This window comes from Tamandua tetradactyla, chromosome 24 (assembly GCF_023851605.1).
Source record: "Tamandua tetradactyla isolate mTamTet1 chromosome 24, mTamTet1.pri, whole genome shotgun sequence".
Classification (NCBI taxonomy): domain Eukaryota; kingdom Metazoa; phylum Chordata; class Mammalia; order Pilosa; family Myrmecophagidae; genus Tamandua; species Tamandua tetradactyla.
In genome coordinates this window covers 13,334,552-13,355,092 of record NC_135350.1, presented here as the reverse complement: position 1 = coordinate 13,355,092, position 20,541 = coordinate 13,334,552, and the positions used below count along the sequence as shown (strand labels likewise).

The window sequence follows — 20,541 nt, the reverse complement described above, 5'->3', positions numbered from 1 at the left end:
TTTTCAGTTGCTGCTGATGTCATGTGTTTTAAGAAATGTGTACAGTATGAAAACTTGAAAATATTCATGAAGAAGAAATTTTTTAGGAAAAAAATAGATATTTTCATACAATTATGTATGGTCTCACTGTATAAATTTCAAGGCAAGATTTTTGTTTCCTGTAAAACAGATCATTGTTCTATAAGAGAATGTTTTTACTTAGTACACTTCTTTTGTCTCTGCCTACATTGCATTATTTGGTTCTATTTTTACAATATTTGTGTGCAAACAACATGCTAGTTTAAATGAAAATTCTCTCACATGTAGAAAATAAGTCTGGGTTTTAAAAACCAAAAACTAATGAAATCCTTACTAAAATGATGCCATCTGATGCAAGTAAAAAATTACTTAAATACCAGTAATGAAAAAGACAAAACACATTTCATGAAGAATACAAAGAAATGTCTGCTGTGTGTTTTTAGTTCAGATGCTTCAGAATGCTGCTGTATGTTTTATGAGGAATTCGAGGGGAAGATTTCATAGCAGAAGGTGTTAATGTGGCCTGTATTGACCAAATTAGTGACCCAACTAGACTGTGAAACTATGGGATGCCTATGGATTTAAGCTGCTTGTTAAAGAGAAACTTGTTGTTCAGAAATCCTTCCTCATTTTCTCTCTCCCCAAGCTTCCGGTCCTCTGCTGGTTCAGTTTCTAGCATTTCACCATCTTATTTCCTGCTAAAGAACCAAGTAACTGGTATAAGTGTTTTCCTTGTCAATTTGTTCATCCTTCCTTACCTCACAACAAAAGTGACTTATGAGAAAGCAGTCCTCCCCACCACTCACAAACTGGCTATCCAAGAAGACTGGTTCAAGGCTTCTAATTGAGCCACATTTGCCATTCTTTCTTCATTTTTCTTGGCTTACTGACTTCGATATCAGACTTTTCAATTCTTGTTGGGACACTGAGCTATTCAAGTCATTTAATTTATCAACAACATCAGTAGGCTCATGTTGTGAATTAAGTTGAATAGTTCCTGCAGTAGAGGAATCAAACTCATATCTCTGATTCTTTTCCCTTTCTTTTTCAGCAATTTGCCGTGCTGCATCTTCTAGAGCTATCTGGGCTTTAACCAATCCATTCCTTTCACAATTTGACTTGCTTTTCTTATCAGATTTTTCTTTGCTTTGTTCTTTCCAAATGGAAGATCTATAATAAGCTTGGGTTCATAATAATGATTAACGTCACTCTCTCTCCAAACTAAGTTATCTAAATATGATGGTGACCTCATTTTGTATTTGCAAGTATGACTACGCTCCAGATCACAATATTTGTTTTCATGATGATCTTGGTACTTCCAACAAGGCTCAGTAAAGTAATTGGTATCAAAAGCAGGATCCTCCAGAAACTTTTCACGATCTTCAAATATTTGGGGGGATCAGCTTGTACTACTTCTTCATCGTTGGCATCACACAGAGCTCTTGGGTAGAGCTGAACTTTCTCAATATCAAAGTTATGTACAATTCTTAAAACTCGAGTTGATTTATAGCTTTTCAAAAGATGATACTCTGAACTAGTTCAGATATTCCAGGAAAAATTGGATGTTAAATTAGAATACCCTCTTACCCAGATAATTTTGGGTAATGTTCTGATTAACTTGGCACATAACTTTTTACAGTTCTTTTTGAAAAGTGACTTTTTAAAGTAGCATTTTAACATTGCTCTTTTAAATGGAATTATTTTTTTGTTAACAATTTATTTGTCCATTTTATGTGTGAGTACTATGATAAACTATCAGGAATCTAACAAGGTTTAAACAACTTAAGGTTAAAAGATTTCCAGATTTAAGCAGTAGAATATGGTTTTCAAGGACTATATTAAGAGAAACCCCAAATATACAACAGATAACAAGGACGCCTGGGGTAAATGGTGTTGGGGTTCCTGGCCTTGGTCTTTCTCACCTTTACCTCTGGTTATCCCCACAGGGTTTATGGAACTTCTTTGCAGATTTCTGGGGAATACATTTTTGAAATCATTGAATAATAGTAGTGGTGCTTGGGTGAAAAAAGCAGAAAGGTATAGTGAGGTCCCCAGAATTCAGGTGACTGTGTTGTTCCTTTGAGAGTTTTTGGCATTGTTCTGATAGTCCTCCAAAAGGCAGTTATTTATGCCCTCATGGTTTTCTTAGGAACATAAAGCGTGAAGTAAAAAGCTTTTGAGTCACTTCTGTCGACTCAAGGTGGAGGCCATTCCTGGCCCAGTAATTTCCTTTTGTATAAATGAGTAGGGTAGATGTTCCCAGGAAAGCTTTTTTGCCAAAGGCAGGGCAGAGCTGGTTTGATTCCTTGGTATCGCATGTTATCTTCATGCTGGCATTAATCTTTCCTCTGTGAATAACTTTCAAATGAGTCTGTCTTCAGAAAAATACCTGATTCACTCTAGCCCAGGAAAAGCTTTGAGTCCAGGTACACAATTCCTTATTGGCAATTCCAAAATCTAAAAAGTTCTGCATGCCAGCATAAGTAGGAATTCGTGGATCTTATTTTATTCAGTGGGATAGAATTTAGTTCTGTCACTTTTGAGATGGATTTGGTCAGAGGAAATTCTTTCAGTCTGATGTTTGCATCCTTTTCAGGTCTTCCCATCATTCTTTGGGCACTTCCTTACTCTCTGGTATAAGATGATCAGGCTCATTTTGTATTTTCCGTGCCCTAGTCTTGTTCTCCAAAGAGCTCCAATTTCTTTTGATGGGTAAGGGTTTTAGAAACCAAGATCTAGTGGCTAGGTGTGCTCATTGCTACCATTTGTAGCACTGTGTCAGAAGACTTAGCTAGTAAGTAAAAAAAAAAAAAAAAAAAAAAAGATAAATATATTGTAAAATATTATACCTGTATCTTTCATATCATACTGTATGTATTTTATATAACATGCACACACACCATGAGTTCATATTTGACACCAACAATTCCAGCCCAACATCATAGGTTACAGTCTCATCTTCCCCCTTTCTATATTTGTAGCTGAATTCTCTTAAGGTGAGATACTGTCTGCCATCATTTCAGTATATTTAATCATTTGTTCAACCCTGGAATACACAGAAAATAGTAGGTTTTAAATAGCTAAACCATGCCACCGCAAGAAGCAAGCCTACTTACTAGAGCTAATATTTGTTTATAGTTTTTTTTAAGATAACATTTACATATAGTGACATACACAGATCTTACGTGCACAATTGTATGCGTTTTGACAAGTACATAGAACCGTATAACTCATAGAACTATAAGATCTAGAACATTTTCATCACACCAGAAAGTTACTTTGCAGTTCTTTTTCACTCAGCCATTGGGGAGAATTTAAGAGCAGAGATGTACACATATATATATTGAGAGCAAGAGAGAGAAAAAAAAAATATATATATATATATATTTAAGGTATGTTCTGTATTGTAAATTCAGTTCATTTCAGTCATTTACTTAGGAGACTCCAATCCTGATTTAAACTTTTCTGCACTTATTTCTATGCTGAAAGTACTAACACTCCAAGACTAGAGCAAGTTGATTCCGTATGAATTTACAAATAAAAACATCTTTTTGGTGGGAAGGGCGAGGCTTTGAAAAGGGGTACAGTTTGAATAATACCCAACAGTATTTTAGGAATCTTATTTCATGACAATCAGTATTTTCCTACATAATTTTAAAAAGTGAAGTTTGCTCTAAATATTAGAGGAAGTAACACTGCAGTCCAGTCTTTTGTTGAAAAGCAAACTTGGGAAGAGAGACCCAATGCCCTTTATTTCCAGTGTTCCCATAGAGTTGGCAGAGAAATCATTGGAATTTTATGCCCCACATGATGGAACCCTCTTGCCTTCAAGCATATCCAAGACTGAGAGACTGAATGATTGTTTGAGGTCACCTCTACATTCTGGTAAGTAAGGGTATCCCATTCCTTTCTGTCTGTATATATAATGATCGCCAGATAAAGTACCCAAAGTATGAAATGATTATTTTTAGTAGAATTTATTTAGTGCACCAAAGTGCTTTTATTCAGAAAGAAGGAAAAGAATTATTTGAAAACTGCTTTGTAATTGAGAAAACCTGATTATCCTAAGGTGATCATGCAATACAGTATACACTTATACCTCCTTTTTTGGATCTAGTCATACCTACGGTAATGATACCACATCAGAAGTTTTGGCCATTTTGGATTTTTCTTTAGTTTTTTATCTATAATAATATAATATAATAAATATTTTCAAGATTATTTAGCCCTGTAACTTCTTGGCACCTTATCAGAGACAAGTGATAAAGAGAGAGAATTTACGTCTGTATAAATTTCCTTGCTGCTGCTGCTCTGCTTTTTAAATGATAGTCATTTCACGAGCAGTGTCAGCACTATGAAAGTACTTGTCATCTTGACTTATTCCTGAATATGGGTTATTGGCAAAGTATTGCTCAGTCTCACCAGCAGAGAAGAGCCTGAGGGAAGCGGTATAGCCGTATTTCAGGCATAATGTTCTGGGAACTTGGTTCTTCCATTTATATATAATGGCACCTGCTACCTAATAGACTGTCATTTCTCTTCTAAATTCGGCAGATATCAGGGAATTTCTGAAACAGGGAGCCTTTACCATGAGATACAATCTGTAAAGATATTGGGCACACAGTAAATGTTTGCCTGAAAAACTGCTTCTTAGATCCGTGATGTTGTTAAAAAGCCTAGCTCTGTTGTAAGGATTACAGTGTGGCCCAGTTTGCATATGTCCTTTAGGAATGTCACAGCAGTCTGCCTGGTGGCCTATTTGCATGAGATTTGCTAATCTTTGCAAGAGAGCTGTTAAGGGCACTGTGGACCTGTTGTCAAGTTACTAGACACTGGCACTAAAAAGAGAAGGAGAAAGACAACCCTTACTATCCCTTGAAGAGAATGCCTAAGATGGCACCACTTCCCCAAGGGAGGATGAAAGGGGGGAAACAGAAAGACAGGTGTCCCAGATTAGGACAAAGGCAGGGTTGGTGGAAGAGGGCTGCTACTGCAGCATGGAGGGGGTTCCATATTCACAACTTCCCACCCCAGCTCTGAAATAAACTTATTGACAGAGTGCGTTGTTTTTGTAAACATCAAACAGGATCTTCTGGAGCCCAAGAGAGGCACTTATAAACCTGCCAGACTCTTCTAGAGCACATGACAGAACTGTTGTTGTACCTTAGAGGCAGCGGTGCCTTGATGCTTTGCAAGAATGATAAAGGTAATAATATTTGGCTAGCATTCATTGAAAATTTATTATGTACCGGGCATTACTTTGGTTCTTCCTCATAGGAACCTTAATGAGATGATACACATTATGATTAGCTACATTTCACTGGCAAGGTTCTGGGAAGTTAAGTGTATGCTGAAGGCCACCACATGATTAGGTAGGCTGTCTGTAGAGATCATGGTTTTAACCACTCCCTGTGCTAACAAGCAGTGGTAGAATTGAGCAGGCCCACGTTGGTGCCCACACACTCCTCCCTGTTCATATATTTATCTGTTATACTTTATTACACCCACTTTTCTTCATTCTTAACTGTGAGGATCTGCGGGGTAGCAACCTTGTTCTACTCATCTCCTTATCTCCAGCTTGGACAGATATAACCAATAAAAGCATCATATGGACAAATACCTGAAAATAGTGGTTTGGAACTGGTTAGCAGCAGGGACAAGAGTGGGCTATTTCCTCAATTTACTGACCAGAAGAAAGCATGATAGGACAGATACAGATAGATCATTGGCTTTTAGGGACTCTCCAAAGGAAGAGACCCATGGCTTTACCACAAGGAGGCTGCCCCAAAGATTTGGTATATTTTCTCAGTATGAGAAACTGCCCCAGATATCATCAGACCAGGGGAAGAAGGAATTAGTAAGTTTAAATCCCAGGAAAATTGGACAAAGTCTATTTTAATTATCATCTGGGCCCTTAATTTTTTTTTAATTGTATAATAGAACATATATACAAAGCAAATTAAAAATAAAGCAATAGTTTTCAAAGCCCCCTTCAACAAGTAGTTACAGGACAGATCCCAGAGTTTGTCATGTATGGTCTTAATTTTTTATATTCCCAATAAGGTCTGTTTGAAAGGATTTGCTTGAGAACTTCAAAATGAGATTATTCTCATTGAATTCATTTTACTTTAAAAATATGTATATGCAATTGTTCTTTCCATAGTCAAAATGGTTAACTTTATTTTGTTTTTTTCAGTTAGCATTGTGCTGGTTTGAAAGGATGTATGTCCCCTAGAAAAGCCATGTTTTAATCAGAATCCCATTTTGCAAAGGCAGAATAATCCGTACTCATTACTGTATTTTGAATCTGTAATTAGATCATCTTCTGGAGATGTAACCTAATCAAGAGTGCTTGTTAAACTGGATTAGGTGATGACATGTCTCCACCCATTTGGGTGGGTCTTAATTAGTTTCTGGAGTCCTATAAAAGAGAAAACATTTTGGAAAATGAGGGAGATTCGGAGAGAGCCAGAGAAGAATGACATAGCCACAAGAAGCAGAGAGCCCACTAGCCACGACCTTTGGAGATGAAGAAGGACAGTGTCTCCCAGGGAACTTCATGAAACAGGAAGCCAGGAGAAGAAGCTAGCAGATGATGCCGTGTTAGCCATGTTCCCTTCCAGATGAGAGAGAAACTCTGACTGTGTCCACCATATGCCCTTCCACTTGAGAGAGAAACCCTGAACTTCATCAGCCTCCTTGAACCAAGGTATCTCTCCCTGGATGCCTTAATTGGACATTTCTATAGACTTTTATTTGGGACATTTTCTTGGCCTTAGAACTGTAAACTAGCAACTTATTAAATTCCCCCTTTAAAAGCCACTCTCTTTCTGGTATATTGCATTCTGGCAGCTAGCAAACTAGAACAAAGCATCGAAAGAAATCATTCTGAAAGCATTTCAGTATATCATTGTATTTATTCAGATGCTCAGAATATAATTGGTCAGTTATTCTATATCAGCCAAATGCTGTGTCAGAATTAATAGGCTGGGCACTAGTCATCTCTGAAGAGTACTTAAATTTTGACTCTTGGATGAAAAAGCATTGAATGTCTTTGACATTTAATAAATTAAAAAAGGAAAATCTGTCACTTCACTTGAGGGGGAAAAAAAAGGTGTAAGAGAAGATGTTCTTAACAATCGATATTTAAACTTTCTAGTCCAAGAACAGGATTAGATATCATGGTTTACAGAGGAATTTAAAGTCTAGCCTAATTAAGTGCTGAGCTGTGCTTAGGGTTTGAATTTCAAATCAGGTGAAGCTTGTTTTACGTAGTAGCCATTCAAAACCCTATTTCAGCCCTCCCAGCTTATTTTGTTTCTCTTCTACCACTTGCTTATGTATTTTATATGTTAGAAAGCATATGGGGAATTAGGGAAACCATCAAAACTACAGGAAGCAACTTTATAGCCTTTACTGTTTTCTGAGTTAGGTATTTTTAAGCCCCAAACCATGTTTTAGACTCTCAGAGAACTTCCCACTGCAGTAGTGTTGCGGGAAGCCTGTCTAGAAGGCCTTCGGAGGTGGCTGTATGTTAGAATCTTCCTTGATGGATCCTGTGATTAGTCTCCAGGATTCAAAATCTTGGTTTCTTCAGTTCACTAAGGATGAGCTGACCCTAGAGTGAACTGAGCTGTAGTGGCCAAACTTACCTTTCATTCAGATCACGTTACTTCACCTATTCTTTGAGACCAAAAGAAGAAAAGTTTATTTTGTCTAAAATCTAGATTTTCAGTAGCGCATAATCTAGCTCAACCTGTCTGGACAGATCATTTAAACAATCCAAACAAAGGGAGCCCAGAATAAGAATGAGAGTCTTTAATCCTGTCTAGTTTAATATAATACCTGGATACATCCCAGAGTATATAAGCAGATAATCAAAAAGTATTGGCAAAATCCCTTGATGGGTGGGAGAAACAGTATGGAACTATTAAATTTTACCACCAGGGAAGCCTTGGACACTGTGTCAAAGCCCTTAATCTTGAGACTTACGTATGTAGCGGAGAAACTTAGCCTACTTATATATGTGCCCGAGTCAGCCCCAGAGGACCTCTTTGGTTGCTCAGATGTGGCCTCTCTCTCTCTAAGCCCAACTCTGCAAGTAAAACCATTGCCTTTCCACTACATGGGATGTGACATCCAGGGATAAAGGCCTCACTGCCAGGGAGATGACGCCCAGAGATGAGTCTAGCCCTGGCACTGTAGGATCAACAATGTCATGCTGACCGAAAGGGGGAAAAGAAATGTAACAAGGTATCAGTGGCTGAGAGAATTCAAGTAGAGTCAAGAGTCTACTCTGGAGGTCGCTCTTATGCAAGCTTAAGTGAGACATTGCTACTATCATAACTTGCCAAACCCCAACCAAAACCATTCCTGCCAATTCTAAAGAACACCTAGGGCATTATATAAGATTCTACAAAGGTTCCATGCACTGGGGTAACTTTCCAAAACCTACAACATCCAGATGGGTTCCTAGACCAGATAAGTCCTGAAAAACAGGCCAACCTTTCCAGAACATCAGCTAGTTCCAGCCCCCTGTCCCATATTATCGACAGCCCCTTCCAACATGAAAAAAGTTAGAATACCCAAATACCCCTAAAGAGTAAGAGAAAGATCAAACGTGATGGAGGAGTTATACAGAGGTTAGGTTTAACAAATGAGTATGAGTGCTGAATCAGTATAATGAGTATGAGTGCTGAATCAGTATATTGATATTTCTTTTAGTCTCCAGTACCTTAGAGCAGCTAAAAATAAAAACCTAAAATTGTGGAATTGTAACCCATACCAAACTCTGAAATCTGTCCTACAACTAATTGTTACAGTGTACTTTGAAATTTAGTGCTTTTTGTGTATATGTTGTTTCTCACAAAAAAAGAGAAGGAAGAGTGTAATAGAAAAGATAGAATTTAGCAAATGAGTAAAACTGCTGAATCAATATATTGATATTTCTTCTGGTCTACAGTGTCTTGGAGCAGCTAGAATTAATTAAAAATTAAAAATCGTGGCACTATAATCTATACCAAACTAAAATCTTTTTGTTAAAATGTACTTGGAAATTTATTGCTTTTTTGTATAGATGTTATTTTTCACAATAAAAAAGTTTTTTTTTAAATTGCGTTAGCATTTGTTTACAGTTAGAAATGTAGTATGCTATATGCAAGGCAGTGATTTCCCTGTAGTGAGGTATCTTGGAGATGCAAATCAGTCAGGAAGTTGCTTCTTGGACAAAAACTTAAGGAATATATTATTTAGGCCATGATGAAAAGTCCCTTTTCTCTTTAGGGAATAAAGACTTACAGTGATTAAATGAAAAAAAGTACTTTATGTTTCGGGAGAGCTTGGTTATAATCCTAATTTTGTCATTAACTACCTGTGCAACCTTAGCAATTAATTAATCTGTGTAGGCCTTGGTGCCCACACCTGAAAAATAAGGAGTAACATTACATGACACCTAAGTTGCATTTAGAACGTATGAGTTTTTGAATATCAGAATCAGTGTTTTCCTTTCCTCAACTAATAGCATTCTTATCAGATGCTATGAGCATCCCATTTTTTCCACTTCCATGCTATTTATAGTAAAGTGAATACAGGATTAAAAGCCACTTTAAAGAGCAGTCTAACCAAATCGCTCATTTGATGCTTGATACAGGCAACACTAAAAAGTGGCAACTTTTTGGGTTGGGGCTGAGACTTGCTGTATGTATTTGAACATCCCTAGACCCCTTTCAGCTCATAATAGAGTAGGTCTGAGCGAGGCCTGGGAAGAACTCTGATTTCTGTATAACTACAAGAACAAAATCTAGTTTGGATGGGCTAAAATTGAGAGACCCACAACCCCTCCATGAAAGAACTTGTAGAATTTTGAGACATGTTTTTATTATAAATTTTAATTTCATGATTCTGGATGCAGCTCTTAAATCTGAGGAGGCTTTTTCTATTACAGTACTCTAAAATATATTGAGGGGTCTCATTCGCTTTCCTAGTGGATATTTCCTTTCTAGTTTGCTTGTTTGATCTTAATGTACTATTCCCTGCTGTTTTCTCAAGAATTGTGAAGGGTTTGAAATGTTACTTACTTATGCAATTAGTTCATATATGAATACTGCAGAAGGATGAGGGACCTGGATCAGGGAAGAGTTCATTTTTGATACTCAGCCAGATCAGTAATGAGAGTAATATTGCCACCTTGGTCCCCTATACCTAGACCTGTCGGTGACACAGTGAGAGCTGATGGTACATAAGCAAAGGACAGAGAATAACACATTTCCTTGGTTTATATACAGAAGAAAGGCAGACACACACAGACACACACACCCCTTTTCTCCTTTCAAGGAAGGAGGAAAACCTTTGAAATAGATGGAAAGGATCCTGGCTTCTCACTCTAGTTTTTTGGAATGTAAATACATCTTCCAAGGGCCAGATAAACATTGTTGTCTTTATTTTTATGACCAAGGAATGTCTCCAAGGTCTGGGCTTCTGGCACCTAGGAGCCTAACCTTAGTTTGGGCTGTGACATTTGGCCCTCGTGTGGAGATTACAGAAGTTTTATTATCCTTCTGGATCAGAGCAGTGAACTAGACAAAGGACTATAGATCTAATCCTTATGTTGTAAGAAAATAAAATGTTTCTAGAAGTGAAAGTAAAAATTCTCTATCTTTACATCATATATATTTCCAGGTTTCACCAGTCTAGACTTTTTTTTTTAACAGGAGCACTGAGAAATTCAAAGAAATTTTCTCCCCATATCTACCCAGGATACTTAAATAATTCTGTCATCCCCCATTATTAAAAGGGTAGCAACTTAAAAGAGAGATGAAAGGGACAGTTCAGTTGCTTAGCTTTCAGAGAGCTTGAATTTCTGAAATTAGGGCCAAACCTCACTGTGATTCAAATAAACTCAGCATGTATTTCTTTTTTCCCTCTGAAAAAAAAGGCTGCCAGTTTGAAGGCTATTTCTTTTTATTGGAATAGTTCATGCTAGTGAAAATGAAGCAGATGGCAAACTGGGGCGTTTTAAATGCCACTGCTAGTGAAAGCCATAAGAAGAAAATAAAGCCCTGTGATTATGCTGCATTGGTCAAGTGATTAAAATGAGAGGGGTGCATTTTGTAACATAGAATTTCTCCTAGCCTCCATGACTAAACTTGTGATGTGAAAATTTTAGAATAAAATAACTGTCGTTGAAAAGTGACTGCTCATTGATTTTTTTCTCATTAATTTGTTGGTCTTGTGGCCCCCCTATTTATTGTACTAGTGATGAAAATGCCTTTTACAATCATTTTCATGATTTTTTTCAAGAAGCTTTAAAGTACACTGTGTAAAGACACACAAAATTTGTATAAATTGTAACTAATGTGAAATTTCTGGACCTAAAATGTCCTATGATTTTTCTCAAAAAGCCTAAAAACAGAGAAAGAGCACTTTGTCTAATTTAGACTCAAATGTTAGTTAACCCCTAAGCCACTTCAAGATGAACTTTGAGGTCTAACGTACCTCCTTTTTCTCTAATGTCTTAAAGTCGAAAAATTATGAGGACTTTTTTGCCTCACAAATTCTTGGTTCTTGGGAACTCAGACCTTTTGTGTCAGGCCACCCCTTAACCTCCAGAATTTTTATTTTGGCACTCCATAGACCTTGCTCTCCCTTTCGCTTTCCAAACAATGGACTAATCTGGTACGTGAACCCTGTGAAAGTGAACATGGCAGAGAGAGGAGGGTAAAGTAGGTACACCAGGCCCTTCCCCAACCTGTAACAAAACAATACAGAAATAGGAAAAAAACAAAAGCCTGTAAGGACAAAGAGAACGGGAAAGGAGACAATAGCAACAAAATGTGGGAACTAGAAGGTAGAGGAACAAATAGCAGTAAGCCTGCATTATTAGTTAGCTACTATTGTTTAACAAAATGCTCCAAAACTTACTAACGTAAAACAACACACATTTATTATCTCACAGTTTCTGTGGGTCAGTAATCTGGACGTACTTTATCTAGATCCTCTGCTTCATAGTTTCTCACAGTCTGCGACCATGGCATTGGCTGGGGCTCTAATCATCTTGAGGTTCGAATGGGGAAGGTTGAGCATCCAAGCTCACCAGCTGCTGTGCAGGCTTTGGTTTATTGCAGGCTGTTAGGCTGAGCCTTTGTGTCTTGCTGGCTGTTGGCCAGAGGCTGACCTCAGTTCCTTGCCATGTGGGCCCCTCCAACATGGCAGCTTGCTTCATCAAAGAGTACAAGCCTAGAAGGCAACAAGAGACAATCCAGCAAGACAGAAGTCACAGTCTTGTGTAATATAGTCATAGAAATGACATCCCAGCAACCAAAGGTGGGAATTACAGGAGGTAGGGGTCATTGAGGGTCATCGTTTTTTTAATTGAAATACTTATTGAGATAGTTGCAGTTACACATTCAGTTGCAAAAAATACTACAAAGAGATCTGTTGTTCACTTTACCTAGTTTCTCCCAACATTTTGCAAAAATACAGTATAATATCACAACTAGGATGTTGATATTTATCCAGTCCACCAATGTTAATCATATTTCTCTAGTTTGCCCATTTGTGTGCGTGTATGTGTTTAGTTCTATACAATTTTGTCATGTGTAGGTTCATGTATCTACCAACACAATCAAGGATCCCTCATGTTGCAGGACCATGTTTAAAAGCTGCATATAGCAGTCTGCCCAGCAGTTTATATCCTTCTAAAATACAAAATACAATCACCCCTTTTCAAGGCCCCGGAAGTCTCATCCCATTATAGCATCAGTTCAAAATTCTGAATCATTTTATTTGAATAAGTTCCAGGTGTGGATTACGTACTGTGCATAATCAATTATAGTTTGAATCTATGATGTGCCCCAGAAAAACCAAGTTTTAATCCTGATCCAATCTTGTGGGAGCACCTGTTTCTTTTTTTTTTTTTTTTTGATATTTATGTTGATAAAAACTTAACATATAAACATTCTTAACATACAAACATTCCACTCATGGTATAGAATCAGTGGCTCACAATACCACTACGTAGTTAGGTATTCATCACCATGATCATTTACATCACTCCAGAAAAAAGAAAAAAGCTCATACATACCATACCCCTTACCCCTCCCTCTCATTGACCACTAGCATTTCTGTCTACCCAATTTTCTTCAACCTTTGTTCCCCCTATTATTTATTTCTTATCTATATTTTTTACTCCTCTGTCTGTACTCTAGATAAAAGGAGCATTAGACACAAGGTTTTCACAATCACACAATCACATTGTAAAAGTTATATCATTATACAATCATTTTCAAAAAACAAGGCTGTTGAAACACAGTCTAACAGTTTGAGGTACTTCTTTCTAGCCACTCCAAAACACTGTAAACTAAAAAGGGATATCTATATAATGTGTAAGAATAACCTCCAGGATAACCTCTCGACTTTGTTCAAAATCTCTCAGCCACTGACGCTTTATTTTTTTTTCATTTCTCTCTTCCCCTTTTGTTCAAGAAGGTTTTCTCAATCCTTTGATACCAGGTCCCATCTCATCCCAGGATTTCTGTCACACCTTGCTAGGGAGATTTACACCCCTGGGAGTCATGTCCCACATAGAGAGGGAGGGCAGTGTGCTCACTTGCTGTGTTGGCTTAGAGAGAGCGCCACATCTGAACAATAAAAGAGGTTCTCTGGGGGGTGACTCTTAGGCTTGATTGTAAGTAGGCTTAGCCTATCCTTTGCAGGAATAAGCATCAGAGGGGTGAACCCCAAGATCGTGGGCTCAGCCTATTGATTTGGTTGTCTCCACTGCTTGCAAGAATATCAGAAATTCTCCAAATGGGGAAGTTGAATATTCCCTGTTTCTCCCATTTCCCCAAGGGGCCTTTGCAGATACTTCTTTATTTACTGTCCAAATTACCTGAGATATATTGCACCTGTTTCTTTTAATCATGATTCAGTATTGTAGGGTTGAAACTTATCAGATTATCTCCATGGAAATGTGGTACACCCCATTGTGGATATGACCTTTTGATTGGATAGAGATATGACTCCATCCATTCCAGATGGGTTTTGATTAGTTTACTGGAGTCCTTTAAAAGAGGAAACATTTTGGAGAGAGCTCAGAGCAGAGCCCATGCAGATGCTTGGAGAGCAGATGTGACAGGGCCTACATAGCCAGAAACCTTTGGAGATGCAGAAAGAAAATGCCCTTGGGGAAGCCTTATGAAATGAGAAACTGGTAGAGAAAGATAGAAGATGTTGCCATGTGCCTTCCCAGCTGGCAGAGGTGTTCTGGATGGCATCAACCCTTCTTGAGTGAAGGTAACCTCTTGTTAGTGCCTTACTTTGGACATTTTACACAGCCTTAGAACTGTAAACTTGTAACATATTAAATTCCCTTTTTAAAAGCAATTCCATTTCTGGTATATTGCATTCTGGCAACTTAACAAATCAATATAGGTACCTTTGTTGCAGTTTTTTGAATACAGTTCCTCATATATGGTCCCTCTCCATATTTAGACCTGGGAAACTAAAAAGACAAATTTTCAGTCCCATCACATTGCTGCTGATCTGATGACTCACCTGATTGGCCTGAAGCAGAATCTGGGCCTGCAACTGTTTTACCTTCCTCTGGATTGTCCTCCTTTCTCCTGGGTCAACCGACTCCTGGGAGAGGTGTGTGTGTTTATCTCGGTGAGGTAGGGCCCCAGCTTTTGCAGGACAAACACCCTTGTCGAAAGATCAGAGGCAGTGGGAACTGATAGGGCATCAGCCCATCCGCACGAGCCCACTTTGTGCTTGTGTTTTTCGACTTGTTTATGCCCTCCCTCAGGTTACAACATCTGTCTTCCTTTCCTGATTGCCCACTCTGTGGACTTCAAGTTCCAGTATCATACACAAAGACAACAGCCTTATAGAGATTGTTTCTATGCTCCTACCGTTGCATAAGACCAAATTCCCATAATAAACCTCTTCATACAGACACACACACAAACACAAATTGAACCCCCCCCCCCATACACAGTCCAGAAAGCTGGTCCTTTGGTAGCAGTGGGAAAACCGAGGAGCAACCACTTTATGCCATTAACATCCAAAAGACCTGCAATTTGGTGGAACAGATACCTCCAGAAATAGAGGGTAAACCGTGGGCTATCAGTATGAAGATTGGTTAAAAGTCTGTTTAAGAAGCTGTTAAACTCCAGCTCTTTCCTGATCTGAACAGCTGGAGAAGTGTCCTCTCATCCTACCTCTAAGGAATCTCAAAGACCTATTTCTTTGGACTTGGAGACATCAGCTACAGTTAAGAGCTTGGATACTCTGAAAAACAGGAGGACTGACTGAAAATTAAATTGCTTAGTGTTGAGACTCCCAGCGTCTTGCACCCAAACAACAGAACGTCAGGATTATATCCTCTAAGCAGACTTGATGAGTCTTATGGGGAATCTGGCTAACTCCAAAGAGGAGACCTGAAGATGCTGATATTGTATAAAATCCTGAAAAATATGATTGTCATAGATATGAATTTATTTGCTAGTCTCAAAAATTAAAATGAAAATATAATTTAAAGAAGATGGTTTAAGGAAAAGTATACTCCTTGAAGAAAAATAATAATCCTTTATCTTTGAAGACTGACTTTTTCTTCCTTTATCTTTGGAGATTGACTTTTTCTTCCAAGGGCATGTCTGCAAGGAGTCATTATATATATACTGCTGAGGGGAGAGGGGCCTTTTGACTAGCAACACCCATCAGTCATATCACTGCTGGTGATTGGTGAGCGACAGATTTCATCATCTGTGCACTCTAATATCCACATAGGGCCAGCAAATGGAAATACCTCCATATACCAAAGAGAAGGCGTGGGCCAAAAATTTAAGTTGAGAAAGGATATATGAACAGTGAACCCTAAGTGAAACCATGGACTATAGTTAATTGTACAATTACAAAAATGTGCTTTTATCAGTTGTAACAAGTATACCTCACCAATGCAAGGTGTTAGTAATAGGGTGGTATACGGAGAATGCTCTATTTTATGCAATTGTCTTTAAACCCACAACTTCTCAAATATATACATACATGCATACATACATACATACATACATACATACATACAAACATACAGGGAAGAGGATAAATGAAAAATGATTAGTGATAGATTTCACTCAATAAACATTTAAATGAATGAATATTTGCTTTTTTTCTCCTTTAGTACATATTTCTAAATTACCTTTTTAATTAACTTATTTCCCAGTAATCAGCTTTGTTTTAATTGTAATTACCTTCTGCTGGGGAAATCTGCATGTTATTTTTACTGCTTTATATTACCAGTAGAACAAATTTTTATGTCTATTATCTGTAGTGTTCATACTAATGAACTTTTTTTTGCGTCTGTAGATCTTGAAACTTTGTGTTTTGTAGTACTTTGTCTCTTATAGAATAGAAATAATAGGACTGTACTGTCTGTGTCCTGAGCCATTTATTTAGCAACATAATAAGCAATTGTGAGGAAATAATACAGCTCTAAATCTTGTCATCCCCCCTCTCCTTCAGCCCTGCTTTATTTTGCTTTCACTTGGACCCGACACTCACCTTAAACATGTGTGACAGCCGGTCTTGGTGACTCTTGGATTTCCTTGCGGGGGAGCTGCAAACTTTCTTTAAAGCATTTTATTTCAGTAAAGAAAAAAATTTAAACCTCTGATAATTTTACCACTTAGAAATATCATATTACTATTTTGATATTTTTCCTTCTAGTTTTTTCCTCTGTGCATAGGCATGTTCATAAATAATGTAGTCTTTAAAATATGTGACAAATTCAAAGCACAAAAGTGAAAAATACACCCATACTTTATGTGGGTTTGTTTTTATCCCAGAAAGCAAGAACATGTCACAAAATTGCATGTGATCCTCACCTTTTAGATATAATATTTGATTATGAATTTATATTATTTGGAAAATGAGCTTTAATTTTATTCTTTATTTACAATTAAATATATACATATTCAGTTGACCTAAACCTATGGATCAAGTTTCTTATTAAAAATTCACCCCTCTTTGCACCGTTTCGATTCCCATTTTTGCCTCAATTTTATTGTGATATCTCTGCTTTGTAACACTAGTATTAGCATTTTGACCAGCTCAGTGGTTTTAGTGTTAGCACTGTTGGCATTTTGGTAGAGTAATTTTTTATTCTGTTTGTGCATTGTAAAACATTTAACATCTCTGACCTTGCCCAACTACAAGTTTGTAACACATGGGGCAACCGTCAGCCAGGCTGGATAAACACTTCAGCCTACTGTCTTTCAGGTGGATGAACTATTCAATATGACAACCAGTAAAGGCACAAATTTGCAAATGAAACCCGTGGGGGGTTATGGGGGGGGAGTATAGAAACCACATTGTTCGCTGGTGCTATGACGTCCAAATTTAGTGTAAAGTAGTTTAAAAGTGTAAATGTACAGTTGCAAAAATGCTTGTTTGAAATGTAAGAAATTTGAAGACCACCTACCTGTTTATATGCTTACACAATTGCAATAACATTATATAGTTTTGGAACTAATTTCTTTTAAGGTATCATTATAAATTTCCCTTGGGTCACTAATACTTTCTTGAAAACAGTTTTAATGGATGCATAGCAATCACCTTTTATAGATTCATGTTTTATTTAACCTTCTATTATTGGCAGTTAGAAAGTTTCCAGGTATTTTTGTTTTTTTGCCATTGTAAATAATGTTGCAGTTAACCTTTTTTTAGAGATATACTATAATTAGCTATTTATCAAGCCCACAATAAGGAATATTCAAAGATTTTATTTTCTACTTTTGACCTATTTTTGTCTGTTTTAGGTAAAGATGTTCTCAAAACTATTTGGGGTTTATCAGGATGAGAATAACTTCCCTCTATTACTTGAAAATCCTCAATAAAGCAAGAACTTCTTGTTTTCACATATGACTTTTTGGCATCTCCTGCCTCAGTTCCCTTTGTCCACCTCTGATGTCAGTCATAACTGTGGTGGACAATGTCTAGCAAATTCATACTCACCTGCCATTGCTGATGTCACCTCAAATCCACCCTACCTTGAGCCTTTCTGCATTCTACTCCAATGCCTTCTTCAGAAGCACAGGAACTAGTTTGCTAAGCCTTTGCACCAGTGGCAGCCTGGAAGGGCAGTGGAATTAATGCCCCCTTCTCCCTGTTCTCCCTAACCCCCATCCCAGGGCAGCCCTCAACCAGGCTGGATAAACACTCCACCCTACAAGTGGACAATTCCCAAATAAACTGCATCCATATCCTTGTCTTAGGCTCTGCTTTCAGGGACCCCCAAACTACGACTCAGGTAATAATTATGACCTTTGTGGTTGCTTTATTTCTCACTAAATTCATTTTACATCCTTTTACCTATCAAAATGGAAAGCAGATGGGTGGGCCGTGGTGAATCAGTGGCAGAGCTCTTGCCTGCCATGCCAGAGACCCAGGTTCGATTCCTGGTGCCTGCCCATGCAAACAAACAAACAAACAAAAAATGGAAAGCAGAACCCAGCTTGGAAACAAATTACGATTTAAGAGATGCAAAACCAATGGACCAAAGTAAGTAGGAACTATAGGGGAAATAAAATATCCTATTACCTGACTGCAGGTATTATTTTAGAGTAAATACTATTAGTCTTAATTAGTTCCGTAGTCTAAACTGTACTTAAAAGTAGTGTTTTTTCCCCCATAGGCTCTTCTTTTCTTGCTTATGACTTACATGCATCAAAAGAAAATTGTCAGCATAAGTGTCAATAAGCTTCTTAGAGGATGCACTTATTGCTTTCCCCAAATTGATGTCCTAGAAATCCCGTTTGGTTTCAAGTCCATTATTGAATATTGAATCACTCTTTACGATGTGTGCTCTTTTTGAAATTAACAAACCTTTTAGGTCATGAGTGGGGTTAGTCTATAATGTGTGTAAAAAAAAGTGTAGGAACAGTGCTCTGTGGTGTAGCTAACAGTGAATCCTTCCAGCACTGCCTCTGACACTTTCCACAAATGCCTTAATAATCTCTCATACTAAGTTAATTTTAACAAATTGTTCTGGAACCCCACAGAAGAAGTTTACAGAGGGACTTCTAACTCACCAATCCCAGTGACAAGTTATGAGTGAGGCCTGCCTTATCTCTTAATGATTTCTTTCTTTACTGTACACTGGTAACAGTTCATCACTTGACAGTATTAATTATTATTGCATCAGAATTGATGTTCTTCCTTTTCTAACCTTTGTATTCAAAGTTATATCATAGAAAGATATATCAAAGGAGTATCATAGAGTTGAGTCCACTCACCTCTACAGTTTATTGTGCATGTGTCATGTAGAGTCATTAGGAAGAAACTTAAAATAACTTGGGAGATGTATATAACAAGAGAAGGTGGCGGGGAAAGGAATGTTTGTTGAGAGCCTCTGAGTGCCAGGCCTTGGAATTTCATGCACATTTAAAATAATGTTAATTATTATTATTATGGGTCTTGTGTATCAATGATTTGTTGACAACAAATACATGTTTTTCTGTTTCTTATTGGTGTGAAAGAGGCTAGGTGTTGATGAAGAGTGAAAAACATTTATTAGCAACATGTTGTCTTTATTATGCTTTGTGATTCGTAAAGCCTATTCCTCTGAGCCTTCAAGCAACTCCCGGTGGTGAAGAAGCCATTTTACCCTCTCTTTACAGTGATCAGACTGAAGCTCAGAGAGGTCAGGTCAAGCTCAGAGAGGTGAGGCTGAAGCTCAGAGAGGTAACAGTTTGTTCAAGGGGCAGAACTCCAACATTCTTCTACTTAGTTAAGCCATAGTTAATCTTCCCAGTTTAACTGAGCTTTTTCTTTGTTTTTCCATGAATGTTAATGAACGAGAATTGGCTCACAAGGAAGTAGGGGGTGAAAAGGAAAGATTAAGAGGCTAGAAAAGTGTTTTTAGTTCTATAACTGTTCCAAATTACACAAATGAAGACTCCTCTTAGAGTCTGGGTCTCACAGAATGTTTATTTAGATATTTATTCTTGATCTTTATCCTGCATATTTGAGAAGAGATGGTGATTACCCTAGTTGCTCAAATGCCATGCAGAAATATTGCAAGATAGATATAATAAAGACTGTAGCTCTTTGAAATGCTTACTAGACAAAGTACAGGAATTTAAGTTGCCAGTATTGAATTATAATACCCTGAGAAAAAGGCACATAATGTTATACAAAAGCTGCACACAGATGAAGCAAAGCAAATTTTATCCCTCAAGATTTTAAAATAAATACTATAATAAAATAAGGGACAGAGTACATAAAATAGGGTGTTATAACTTCATATTTATTTGTGCTTTATGTCATGTCATATAATTATAATGTCATAACCAAAGTTATTACCTAACAATAATTAAATCACAATAAAATGACTTTAGAAAACATGCACTTCTGTAGCTGATCCATTGAAAACATAAACATAAAATATATGGATTGTATGGCATAAATACATGTATATGTTTCTAAATTTAAAAAGGAATACATGCTTATTGTAAACAACTTAAAAAA

General features: G+C 37.4%; 1 protein-coding gene and 1 pseudogene across 1 annotated transcript in view; one reads left to right on the top strand and one right to left on the bottom strand.

The window, feature by feature from the left end:
- The window catches only part of MCUB (mitochondrial calcium uniporter dominant negative subunit beta), a 136,828-nt gene that overhangs the window by 23,714 nt on the left and 92,573 nt on the right, over positions 1-20,541 (top strand). The gene's annotated exons all lie outside the window — the stretch shown is intronic.
- Positions 458-18,034, bottom strand: LOC143668500 (mitogen-activated protein kinase 6-like; annotated as a pseudogene).